Source organism: Microtus ochrogaster, linkage group LG10 (genome assembly GCF_000317375.1).
Source record: "Microtus ochrogaster isolate Prairie Vole_2 linkage group LG10, MicOch1.0, whole genome shotgun sequence".
NCBI lineage: Eukaryota > Metazoa > Chordata > Mammalia > Rodentia > Cricetidae > Microtus > Microtus ochrogaster.
Window position 1 is genome coordinate 1,248,200 of NC_022035.1, and position 13,306 is coordinate 1,261,505.

Below are 13,306 nucleotides of genomic sequence, written 5' to 3' on the forward strand. Positions count from 1 at the left end.
AAAATACTCTTCAATGTTCAACCTGAGAAGTGTGTGAGCTTGCAAAGTGAAATCAAACGAATGATGTCACGCAAAGGCATAAACTTAAGTTCACATTATTTGGTGGCTTACTGTTAATGTAGTTTGCTCCTTCTCTCTTGTGTGAGGGGATTCATTCAAGGGGAAGTTGTGACAGATATTTTTGGTGTAGTGAACTAGAAATAAGCACCTACTTCTTGCCTCTTTCCTTCTCCTCTCTATCTTAAATCCCATTCATTTGCAGAGAAATGGCCATGGAGATGTGCCTAGTGGAAATCCTGGTCCAGCAGTTGCAAAAAGCAACCTGTAAATTTGCAGAACATGACTATTTGAGAGAAATTTAATGCCCTGAGCATATAGAGGGCTCTTTTGGTGTAAAAATACCAAGTTGTCTCTAGATTCCAGTTGGTTGCTAATTCTGGACAGAAGGCCACTTCATTCACATGCCTTAATGTATATTGCACAAATAATTTAACTTGGAAGAGCATCAGGAAACCAGCATACTAAATACAGTCTTTCTATGGATCCTTCTGGGAACTGGCGAGAAGGGCAATTTTTCTTAATAACCACTGTGTTTTCTTATGCTTCCTTCAACCTTTTCCAAACTAAAATTAATTAAGACTAGATTATATTTAGCAGAAATTTGGAAACTAAATGGCCCATCTGTCTATGTGAGAGCACAGATTCAATATTATTTTTCTTACTAAGGAGAATCTTGGCCTACCGCAAGAGTATTAGACTCTAAGTTTCCCCCAAAAGATGTCGCTCCTGCCCAATATCTTAAGAACTTTTCTCTGGAACCCTGGGGTTGTTGAACCCCAGGCAAAGAGTCCAGTGAATCCCACATAGTAGTGCAAATTGTATACGGGTTTGGCTGTAGCAAACTGTTAGTAATATGATGTTAAGAATATTCATGTTGTTATTTCATCCAGTCCTTTAAAAGGTATCTGTACGACTTTCTTTTTCTTGCCATTGTGACTAAATATCAAAGAAGAAGTAGGTTGGCTAAAGGAGACACTCCTTTTGATTCCTCTTTTGAGGTGCAGCCCATCATGGTGGGGAAGGCAGGGCAGCAAGAACTCCCTGCCAACAGGCCTGCGGTAGCTGCTTGCTCACAATTCAGTGGACCAGGAAGCATGCTGATTGCACAGTTGGCTTTCTCCCCATGCCCTAGCCCTGCCCTCCAAGGAAGGGTGCCTTCCACTTTCAAACCAGGGTCCTTGCAGAGTGTGGTGGCTATAACTTTAATCCCAGCTCTGAGGAGACAGAGACAAGAAAGATCTCTGTGAGCCTTAGACTGGCCTGGTCTACAGAGTGAGCTCGGGTGGTGGCAGTGCACACCTTTAATCCTAGCACTGGAGAGGCAGAAGCAGTGTGTATGTGTGAGTTCAAGGCCTGGTATACAAGAGCTAGTTCTAGGGCTTGTTTCAAAGCTACAGAGCACCCCTGTCTCAAAAAAAGGGGGGGGGATGGAGCTCAAGGCCACTCAGTGCTTATTTCAACCCTATCTCAAAACAAAAACAAACAGAAAACAATGGTGGCCTTCCCCACTCAGGTCACCTCTCAGAGTGCCCTTTACAGACATACTCTAAGGTGCTCTTCGCTAATGCTCTAGGCCTTTCTTAATCCAATCAAACAGACAAAATTCACCAGGACACTGCATCAGAATATTAACCAAGAACCCAGCAAAGATCATCTGGATAGCAACTCCTTACTAAGCCCCTGATCTCCCTTAAATTTGAGGACAATAATCTGCGTTGTAGTTCACCCTGCAAAGCAACTCTATGAGAAGCACCCTGTATCCTCCAGAACCTTAATTACACCTCGGTGAACTCTTTCTGTGCACTTTGGTTGTTCTGTTCCCTCCGCACTGGAGCGCTCAGTCTAGTTTCTTTGCCTGTAGACACCAGGCTTTTGGCTCTTAGTTTTTACTGGTAAGAACTAGAAGGGAAGCTGTTGTCTCAAAGAACAGAGAACTTTGGTGTGTCTTATTCACATCACCCCCATTCTTGGCCACCTGTTTTTTCTTGTCCATTTCAGACGATACTGCTCTCTGCCTTGCGGAAACAAGGCAGTCTTATGGTTTGGGAGTGTCTATAGCTAACAGCAGTCAGAATGAGAAACACCACAGTCACATGAACAACTCTCCATCTTAGTGGCCACACTTGGACAACGCGCTCTTATTCCGTGTCTCTGCAGCAAGTCTTCATGGCCTTCTTCAGTCTTCCTTAACAACATGGCTGGAAGTTCTCCTTACCTCCTCACTGCATGTGTGCCCTCTTTCTCGATCTTATTTTTCCTTCTTTCTTTTTCTCTTTAAGTTAGCTTGAGTTCTGGTATCATTTCTGCCCGTTTTCCCAACCCTCCCCCCAAACTGTCAATACTATTTCCCTTTACAGAGATTGTGGTCCTGAAGACCAGGTGCCAAACCACAGCCTCAAGATGGTGGCACCTCCTTGTCTTTCCAGCAGAAGTGTGTGCTTACTTACTTTGTTCTCTGACCATCTTCATGCCGCTGCCTGTTCTCCCCTCGCTCCAGTATGCCAGTTGGTCCTGACAGAGTCAGGGAAATTCTAGAAAAATATGGCTTACTACTCTCTGGAAGGAGTACCCTCTTCCTTTGGTGACCCAACATTATTACCCTCAGAGGGACTTGAATCCATGAATGCATGCATAATGTGTCACCTATGACAAAGTGGGCAGAGGCTAGCAACAGCTAAGAAGTAGTGAATACAGAGCTGGGGTGCTGAATGGCCACTCAGTACAAGAAGTTTGGTCTCCTTGGCCACTTCTCAAATATCCTAAAAATAAGCCGCTTCCATACAAGAATCAGGAAAGACCGTCCTAGGAGATAGTGCAAGCTCTGGGAAACTCACATCTCTGAAAAAAAAATTCTCTAAAGGAAAATGACATTTTAGTGGTAGGGCAATGGGAAAGTCAAACTACAATTAGCAGTTTGTACTTCTCATCATAAAATGCCAGGTCATTTCCCTTATCCTTACGTGACGTGAAGGTGTATAGCTTTCTTAGTCATCTATAAGCATTTTTTTTTTGTATAAGGACCATAACCCCTATTTTCTAATTTTGAAAATACTATCTCCAGTTTCTACTTGCCTTCTATTTTGACTTTTCATTTCTTTATGTAAATTTTAATTTACAAAATAAAATCCACTCAAGTGTGTCTCTGATTATGCCTTCTTGTAGGCCCTTTTCATCCTGTAGGCTTGTCTTGTCCAACTTCTATGTGATAATTTTGTTTTATCTTATTATATTCTATTTTGTTATATTTTATTATTATCTCTTAGAAGCTTGTTCTTTTCTAATGAGAGACAGAAAGAGAGTGGATCTGGATGGGAGGGGAGGTGGGGAGAAACTGGGAAGAAAATCATGAAAAAGAAAACCATATCAGAATGTATTATTTGAGAAATGAATCTATTTTCAATAAAAGGAAAAAAAGAAAACATGAAAAATAAAATCCCTATTAAAAACTCTATTTCTGCAAAGTGTTTTCCTATTCAGGGCCCCTCTAAAAGCTGGCTGCCTCTTTTGTCACTTGGCATATAGCCAGAGAAATAGTCTTTGAAAGAAGAATGTGTTGTCTCTAAAATTTAAAAAGAAAAATCCTAACTAAGGAGCTCTTCTTTCCTTGTAGTATAAGATGCTAGAGGCAGTAATGTATTCTTTGGTTTGATAGACATGCCTGGGCACAATACTCATTGCTGGACTCCTAAAAGGTTTGCTGAAGAGCCTGACCTATTTTGAAGGGTTTGTTACCCAGAGTCCATAGCGTGTATATCTTACCAAAGTCTGAGCAGAGGTCACCTTTTTCACATTCTGTCCTCAGTATAGCCTATTATTGCGAGAGGACCCACAGCTCACAGCTCTTCGGGCCATCTGATGAGGCAGGGCGAACGCAGCTACATTCCAGTCAAACGAATACTCTCTATTCTACGTGACTGCAAACTATTTCTGGCTAGATAGAAGGAACAAATTTCCTAACTCAGTGGACTTGCTTATGCATCTTCAGCAGCCTGTTCTAGTAATGAAACTCTGTCTAGTACAACACAGATGATCTTGGTTGTTACACGCTGGAGTGTGCTGTATGCACTGACACTCCTCAGGATGTATGTGCTATCTACAGTTCTACAGTGCCACAATGTTAACTAGATTTACAATTTTTTGTCAGGTAGAAGCTCTTGACCAGACCTTAGTGATTGTCTCAGCTCACACAGTGTGTACTTTCTAGTTAGGTTTTTAATATGTAGAAAAAAAAATGTCCTGTCACCCTGCATCCCGACAGTCCCCAGTTCATGCCTAACGTTGCCATCCTGTTGAACCAAACAAGGCAGTCACACATCAGATACTGGCCAGAGGATATTTTACACTTACACTTTATTCGGATAAAGACTTCCTGCTTCTATCGTCTTAATTTGCTTATTTCTATTACTCGGTAATGCGGTTTATTTTTCTCATATGGTGTGATCAACTCATTTTTAGTTCTTTTTTACTTCCCTGAGTCGTCCTGTGCCAGGGGTTGTCTTTCTTCTATGCCTCGCACTTCTTGTGTTATCTGAGCAGTGCTGTGCGTAAGAGCACATATCAGGGAACAAAAATTTCAATTGTAGTGATCCTCCTCCTTTCATCCATGAAACACGTGCATGCTTCCCTTCTGGCAAGAATCTAGCGTTGAAAATATCAGTGGAGTCATACGGTGAAATCCGAAAGAAGGACTGGCGCCCTTCCCCCAGTCTCGGCATTCTGGTCATCTTTAAAATACCAGAGGAGCCCCATGAAGTCAGCGGAGATGATGGGATGCATGCTTGAGCCAGCCCTGACCGCCATCCTCTTCTTTCAAGGACAGAACATTTCATTGTGTACTTATTTCTGTTCAAGAGCAGGTTTTGATGGTTCAGAAAACAAGGCGTGCTAAGGAGAAATCGTGCAAAGTTTCATTTCTCACCTGTGCGGTTCTTACGACCTCCACATTCCAGCTCCATGGAACCCGGCTACTAGTGCTTTGTGTTCTTGTAAATTTGCTTGATATGCCACAAAGAAAATTGCTATTTTTAATTTGCAACATAGTAGAGTTTTGAACTTTTTCTTACCTAAAAATTTTCCTTAGTATCTATCTCTATCAATATACTGTCTTTCCATTGTAAGTGTGTGTGTGTGTGTGTGTGTGTGTGTGTGAGAGAGAGAGAGAGAGAGAGAGAGAGAGAGAGAGAGAGAGAGAGAGAGAGAGAGAGAGAGAGAGTCAAAGAATAACTCTCAGGTGCCATCTACCTTACTTTTTGAGATGAGATCATTCAGTGACCTAGAACGTCATCTCTTAGGTTGGACTAGCTGGCCAGATGTCTAGAGAATCTGCCTGTCTGTCTTCTACCTGACTATCATTCACAACTATGTATTACTATTAAAATTCTGTGTCTGTTCTTGGAACTAAGCTCAAGTCCTTACAATGGAGAGATGAGTACTTTGACTCCTGAACCATCCTCCACGGTCTTCTGCACCATGTTTTATCATTGCATAGTACGGATGTAAGTCATTGGCCTGGGTGACAGGGTGACATACCATCAACATCTTTATTTATTAATACTGTCAATTCTAACAAAAAATATTTTTTTTAAAAAAACAGTACTATACACGTAGCTTTGCTTGCATTTCATTTTCCACTATAAGTGCATTGGTTTAAGAGAGATTATCAGACGTGCAATTACTGAGTCTTAGGGAATCTGCATTTTTAATTTTATTCTGGAAGTTTGCCCTCCTTAGGGGCCCCTGGGAAAGTACCCTTCCAATAACAATGCATCCTTGGCCTCTCCTGGCACCGTAGCTTTCCCTCAACACACTGGCATTATCATCACATGCTCTATTGTAGATTTAAATGTCATTAATATGCCAGGCGTGGGTGGCACACTCCTTTAATTCCAGCACTCGAGAGGCAGAGGTAGGTGGATCTCGGTGAGTTCAAGGCCTGCCTGGTATACAAGAGCTAGTTCCAGGACAGTTAGGACTGTTACACAGAGAAACCCTGTCTCGAAAAACAAAACAAAACAAAAAAAGGCATTAATATTTCTCTCCATGTGAACAATTTGCATTTATCGCTTGCCCCCTCTGTCTTAGTCCTTGAGGCTGCTATAGCCAAAAGGCTATGGACAAAGTGGTTCATAAGCAAGGAATTTATTTCTCTCCTTTCTGGACTCTGTGAAGTCTAAGATCAAGGCATTGGCAGACCCTGTTTGTGAGGCCCTAATGCCTGTCTCAGAGACAGCAGTGTTCCTTTGTACCCTCACATGGTGGAAGAGGCCAGGCATGTCTCTCTTGTGAGGCTACAGATCCCATTCCGTCTGCATGCCCTTGTCACTCCACAAAGTCCCTATTCTCTTATACCAATGTTTTGCACAGTATATAAATTTTCAGTATATAAATTTTCGTGTGGTATGTACAGGCATTTAGACCTAAGTACTTGTTTATCTATTGTTTTTTTTCTTCAACTCTTAATAGAACAGGGAGATTAGCTCATTATCAGTGATCTAAAATATACTTTCTCTCAGTCTGTCTTTTGTTTATTTTGTTTTGTTCTGCAAGAAAAAAAATATTTTCAAAGAATAGGTTGTGTCAATCTGCCATATTATGACGTTTCCATTTGAATATTCTTGAATAAATAGGACTTCCCATTCTTCTTTAACAAAGGAAGCTAATAAAGGGAAAGTGGCAGTCATTTATTGAGACCTGGGTAATGTGTGCTTGGAATTCAGTCTAATTTTGTTTCAGATGACCACTCTGTTGCCAGAACCAATTTTTAAGTACTCCATCTTTTTCATAAGTGACTTCTCATTGCTTCTTATATACTTTGTATACTTATATTCTTCTTATAGGTGCCTAGTGCACGTGTGTTTGTAAAGCAGTATAGTCACACTGTGCCCGTTACCTTTGTGCTGGAGCTCTCACAGTTCTAACTACCGAGGCTTCCAGTTCCTTTATCTCACAACGTACTGTAAAATGTTTGCTGCTGGTGAAAAATGCATCTCCATTTTTCTTTTCTTAAAAAATGATAGGCTTGCCGGGCGGCAGTGGCGCACACCTTTAATCCCAGCACTCGGGAGGCAGAGGCAGGCGGATCTCTGTGAGTTCGAGACCAGCCTGGTCTACAAGAGCTAGTTCCAGGACAGGCACCAAAGCTACAGAGAAACCCTGTCTCGAAAAACCAAAAAAATAGGCTTACTAACAATTTTTATGCTTGTTTTTCCAATTAAATTCAAAGTTTGTCTACTTCCAAAAATACCCTAGTCATGTGTGTGTATACATATCTATGCATATACAAATACATCCAAAGCACTCCACTTTTGCTAATGTTGGATAAATGGCATGCTTTGTTTGCTTAGTTCAAAGAGATGAGAAGCCTTTTCAAAAATTTATGCAGCCCTCTTTTGTGATAGTCAACTGGCATTTTGGAATTTCTACTTACATAAAATTTTTCCAGGGCAACTCATTACTAGATGTTTTTGTTGCTGTTGTTGGTTTATGTTTGGTTTAGCTTGGGTTGCTATTTTAAGTGAGGACTTTTTTTTTTAACCATATCTTCTAACTAGGAATTATATATACATTTTATATATATATAAGTTATCTTTATATTAAATCTTTATACCATTGTACTAGTCAGTTTTAAAATAATTGGGGTTTTGGGGTTTTTTTTACTCATTTGTAATTGTTTAGTTGATTTTCTTGGATGTTTATATTTTTTCTGCACTCTCTTATCTGCATTTATTTTTTGTTCCCGCTGCCTTTGCAGGGTCAGATTGTCATATTACTTTTGCTGTCTTGTCTTGATGGCTCTTGTGTAGTCAGCTTGGGTCAGAACACCTCTGCTGTGCCCTCTTCAAGCAAGGGGCTGCTAAGCAAACACCTGCCTGGGTTCTCCTTCAAAGCACTGGGCCCTACTTGATGAAAACAGAGTGGAGATCACAGTCGCTTTCCAGCTACAGTGCAGACGGTGTCACTTCATCTTAAACTATAAGTTAATTCATAAGTTGAATTCTGGGCTTTATTATATTTAATTTTATTTACATCTGTTCATGTGCTTTCTGCTCATTTATGTGTCCCCTTTGGAGAGATGTGCAGCCCGGTTGTTGATTCTGAACTGGGTGAGGGGGTCTTGTTGTTGCTGAACTGGAGTGCTTCTTTTGCACAAAGTGCACATCTCTTATCAGATAAAAGAGTGGCAAATATTTTCCCATTCTTCAGACTTTTTTTTCATTTCCTTGTTAGTGGTTTTGATATGGGAATCTTAACAAAGATAATGTTTTTCTATATTCCTGAGTTTGTAGTTTTGGGTTGAAGCCTTTGATACATGTTGAGTTATTATTGTAATGTAATTTTATTGGCTTGGATGCAGGAGGTTTCACAGACATTTCCCCTCAGATGGATCTTGTACTTGGACCGTGTCCGTGTTCTGCTCTTCTCTGTCTTGCCTCCCCATCTCATTCTTCCAGACTCATGTCCAGCTTCCCATGCTATCTGCATGTGTTATTGAAAGCATCCGTAGAAAACCTAGGACCCACGAATAAGAAAAACACGTAATGTTTGTCTTTCTGAGTCTAAGCTACTTTGTGATAATCTTCATTTACCTCCACTCTTGCAAACGACGTGACTTTGTTCTTTATTACTGAACAAAACTCCTCCATATGCACATAAGGCATTTTTTCTTTATCCATTACTCTGAAAATTTTCAAATATGGTACAGAATACAATTTCATTCTCTTGCCTCTCCCCCCAACCCCGACCTCCTCTTTCAGTTTTGAAGGTCCTCACAGATGGCAAACAAGAACATTACCTCTGAACTAGATTCCTGTCCTTTTCACGTTTTTTTTTTTTTGAGACAAAGTCTTGCTCAATACCCAGGATGCCCTCACACTAATGACCCCCCTGCCTCAGCCTTCCAGGTGCCTGGACCGGCAGGTGGGATTGCACCACACTAGCCTTTAGCCACGTGGTCTGGATGTGCTTATCTTATCCTCCTAAGAGCATTTGATAGGGGTTTTCTTTCTCCACCCAATGGCTTCTGACCCTTTCCAAAAGCCCGTAGCTAGGAGAAAGAAGGCCAGTGTCAGCAAAGACGATGCGTGTGAGGGGTACGGTCAAAGTGCATTATATAAGCTCAGCAAATGTCATAACAAACCTACAGTGTATTTAGATATGCAATTGGATTTTTAACTATATCCGAATCATTTTAAAACATCGACCTGCCAGAACAGAGGATAGCTTAGTTGGTAGATTGCTTGCTGAGCATACAAGCTCTGGGTTTGATTTTAAGCAGGTGTGTGGTGCGCAGCTGTAACCCTAGCCCTGGGTGAGTGCCGTAAGGGATCAGGAGATTAGGCCACTCTTGCCTGGGGCCCGTAAGAATGTTTGAAAAACAAGCACATCTGTCCTCTAACTATATTATTTTTTAACCCATTTACCTTAAAAGTAATTTCTGGTAGAATAAGCCTCACTCTGCCATTTGTCAACTGTGGGAAACGTGCTAAAGATTTTTGCTTTCACATTTCCTCATTCTTGCTTTTTGCGTTTAGTTGATTTTTTTTTTCCAGTGAACAGTTTTTGGTTTTTCCTTTTGTGTTGTGTATCTTCTACACACAGACAGACACCCACATACTCCTGACCCCACACTCCCACATGCAACACACATACACACACACACACACACACACACACACACACACACACGCGCACACACACACACACACACACTTCTCTCTCTTTTCTATGTTAGAGATTGAACCCAGGGCTTCACGGGTGCTAGAAAAGCACTTTACCAGTCCTGTCCCAGCCTTGAAATTCAAGCTGATACCAATTTACGTCTCTGTCTTTTTTTATGTTGTTGAGGTCATTTAAAATTTTATACATGATAAACATGCGGTGCTAATTTCATTGTCAACTTAATTGCATTTGTAATAAATCAAGAAAGATGCTTCTGACGTGTGTCCGTGGGGCCCATTTCCATGGAAGTCTAACCCTGAACATGGGCCACTTCATGCCATCAGGGTCCTAAACTAAATAAAAAAGAAAAACTGATCAGAGAGCTGGTGGTCACCTCTTTTCCTGACGGTGGATGCAATGTGACCAGTCAGTCACCGTGAACTGCTGGAAACACTTCCCCACCACCATGAACCCTATACTCAAACCTTGGGCTGGAATTTACCTGCCTTCCTTTTTAAACATTTATTTAATTTTTTTCATTTTACATTCCAACCCCAGTTCCCCCTCCTTCCCGTTTTCTGCTTCCCAATCTTCCCCCATGCCACCCCCATCCACTCCTTAAAGGGGATAAGGCTTCTCATGAGGAGTCAACAACTTGGGATACCAAGTTGAAGCAAAACCAAGCCTCTCTCTCCTAAATTAGGCTCTGGAAGTGATCCCACCATAGGGAATGGGGCCCAAAAAGCTAGTTCAACCCATTACCAGGGATGCTTCCCAAACATAACAAGCCACATAACTATCACACACATTCAGAGGGCCTAGTTCAATCCCCCGCAAGATTCCCATGTGTCAGTCCAGGGTCTGTGAGCTCCCACTAGCTCGGGTTGGCTTTCCCTGTGATTTTCCCCATCATAATCCTGTCTCCTTTTTCATATGATCCCCTCTCCCTCTCTTCAAATGAACTCCAGGAGCCCGGCCCAGTGCTTAGCTGTGAATCTTTGCATCTGCTTCCATCAGTTACTGGATGTAGGCTCTATGAAAACAATTAGGGTGGTCACCAATCTGATTACAGGAGATGGCCAGTTCAGGCACCCTCTCCACTATTGCTAGGAGTCTTAGCTGGGGTCATCCTTGTGGATTCCTGGGGATTTCCCTAGCACCAGTTAACCTGCCTTTCTTACTGGAATTTTTTGTCACAGCCATGAGTAAAGTACCTGGTAGTGTTGTCCATAGTATGGATTAGTGATTTATCTTTTAAATCTTTGCCTCCAAGTCAAACTTACAAAGCCCTGGGATTCATATTTACCCATCACAAAAGAACTGGCTTTCATATTAACTCAGGGAGTCACCCTCATTGAAGATAACCTTGCAGGGGTAAGGTTCCTGTTGTCTGTCTTCACCTGAAGGACTCTGTAGTAGCTCGTCAGTTAGGTCTAATGCTCTTTAAGTTTTCTCAGATTTTATTTTCCCGGAACTGTCTTAATTTCTTGGCACTGTTTAATAGGTAGTTTGGTCAGACACACTTTGAATTGATAGGTCTTTTTTTTTTTCCAAGTTGGAATAATTATGAAGAAAATGACAGAGAAGGCTAACATTTCTTGGATCTGATCTTCAGGAGAAATCTCAAACTTTTAAGGATGTCGCTAGTTAGAATTCAACAATAAATAGATTACATAGGTATTTACAATCATGGTCAGCCTGTACGTTCTCCATGTCTCTGCTGCCTAACCAAAGTGTCTTCAGAACAGATCTTGTCGCTTTCTCTTCACTTTATGTTAGGGTTTGAGAGAGGGCAGAATAGTCACAGATTTAATGTGTCCGACACAGCCGAGGAGACATAGCTTAACCTAGTGTAGAAAAGACTGTTGCCATGTTTGTGAAAGAGTTTGGGGGTCTTGTCGGGAGCCTTGTGTATTTCCACGTGGGAAGAATGGAATACTTAAGATCAATGTACAGTCTGGTACAGTGACTGCATCCCTGGTTTCATTGAATAACTTTTGTATGTTTACACTTTGCCCTGTAGTCTTGAATGCTTTACTCACTCAGATTTAGGGCTCAGCTAATTCACTTGCTTGGTCTGATACTCGCAAATGTGTCACAAAGAGTCATTTGTACGTATATTCTGTACATTTTAGCTACTCCCATTTCTGCCTTTCTATGAAAACGCATTCTTACAGCCTAATCCAGAGAAGGAAGAATTTAAGTGTTGCCATCATCTCAGATAAGAACAGTCTTTATCCGCCACTGTATTCAGTAGTTAACCAACACAAGGCATAAGTGGAAATCCAGCTAATATCAGAAGATCTTCTTATTAAATATAACCTAAATAGATTGCTCACAAAGGCCTTTAAAAAGTTATTTAAATCACTGAAGTTTCAGAGTGGCTTTGTACACATCAGAATTGTTGCAGCAGATAACTGTGTACCAATGAAGAAATGAACTACAAAGTATAATCCGTTTGAAGGATACCCCCAGCCCGTTTCATGGGAAATTTTAAGTACTTGGAGTTTCTCACAAAGCAGACTCGTCAAGCTGGTGAGTCATTCTGATGTAACGAGTGGACATGATGGATTTGATTTCTCGTTGGGAAAACTCTTACAGAGTATAATCCATGACTATCATCTATCAAGATGAGGCACTGGTGTGTGTTGTTGCGTCTCAGTAGGAACTGCATACACAATAAGCGAAGATTTCTTCTCTCGTAATGGCCACAATGGGCTGCAGGTTCTTGTTCTCAACATTCAGATTTCTCAACACACAAAAAAGGGGAAGCAACTTTAATTCATTTTGAATTTCCATAATTTTCAGAGATCATATTAATGAGGGATTACTAGAGGCAAATTGGGTAATAGCCCTTATTTACTTCTCTAACTTGTTTCTCTTGCTTGAGGTCTGCAGAAGACATTCAGTGTTACACATTCACCTGGACAAGACCCCTGGATCTCGCTATCTTTATCCATGGTGGGACCTTTGAACGCTGTGCTCTGTCTGACCTGGACAAGACCCCTGGATCTCGCTATCTTTATCCATGGTGGGACCTTTGAACGCTGTGCTCTGTCTGACCTAGGCACATCACAGCTAGCTAATATGTGACCATCTGTTGTAGCCCACAAAACTTGTTTCAGGACACTGACAAAAATTTGGCAGATGACACTGAAAACTTCTAAATTGGCACATGTGGCAAGTTCATTTCCCTAGAAAGAGTTGTCATTTGTGACAAGAGATAAAATCTGCAGAAATAATCTTACATTTATCCTTCATGCCTCCACGAACACAGTAAAGAGGCAAAAATGCATTCACAACCTAAGGTCATGGTTCTGGAAGTTATCTTCAGGTCTCCTTTCCACACATTCGCATTTTGGGGTTTATCAAAAATTTCGAGCCAGTCTATGCTCAAACTGTTTCTCAATGGCAAACATGTCTATTCCTTTAGGATCCTCAGCGTGAAAACAGTTGATTGGCTGCCTCTGCATGAACTTCTTGCTCTTTCTCTCAGGATTTGTATTTTGGTTGCAATGTTATTTTACTACTTTTTAAAATGACTTTGTTTTATGTGTGTGTGAGTGTGCCACAGTGTGCGTGTGTGTGA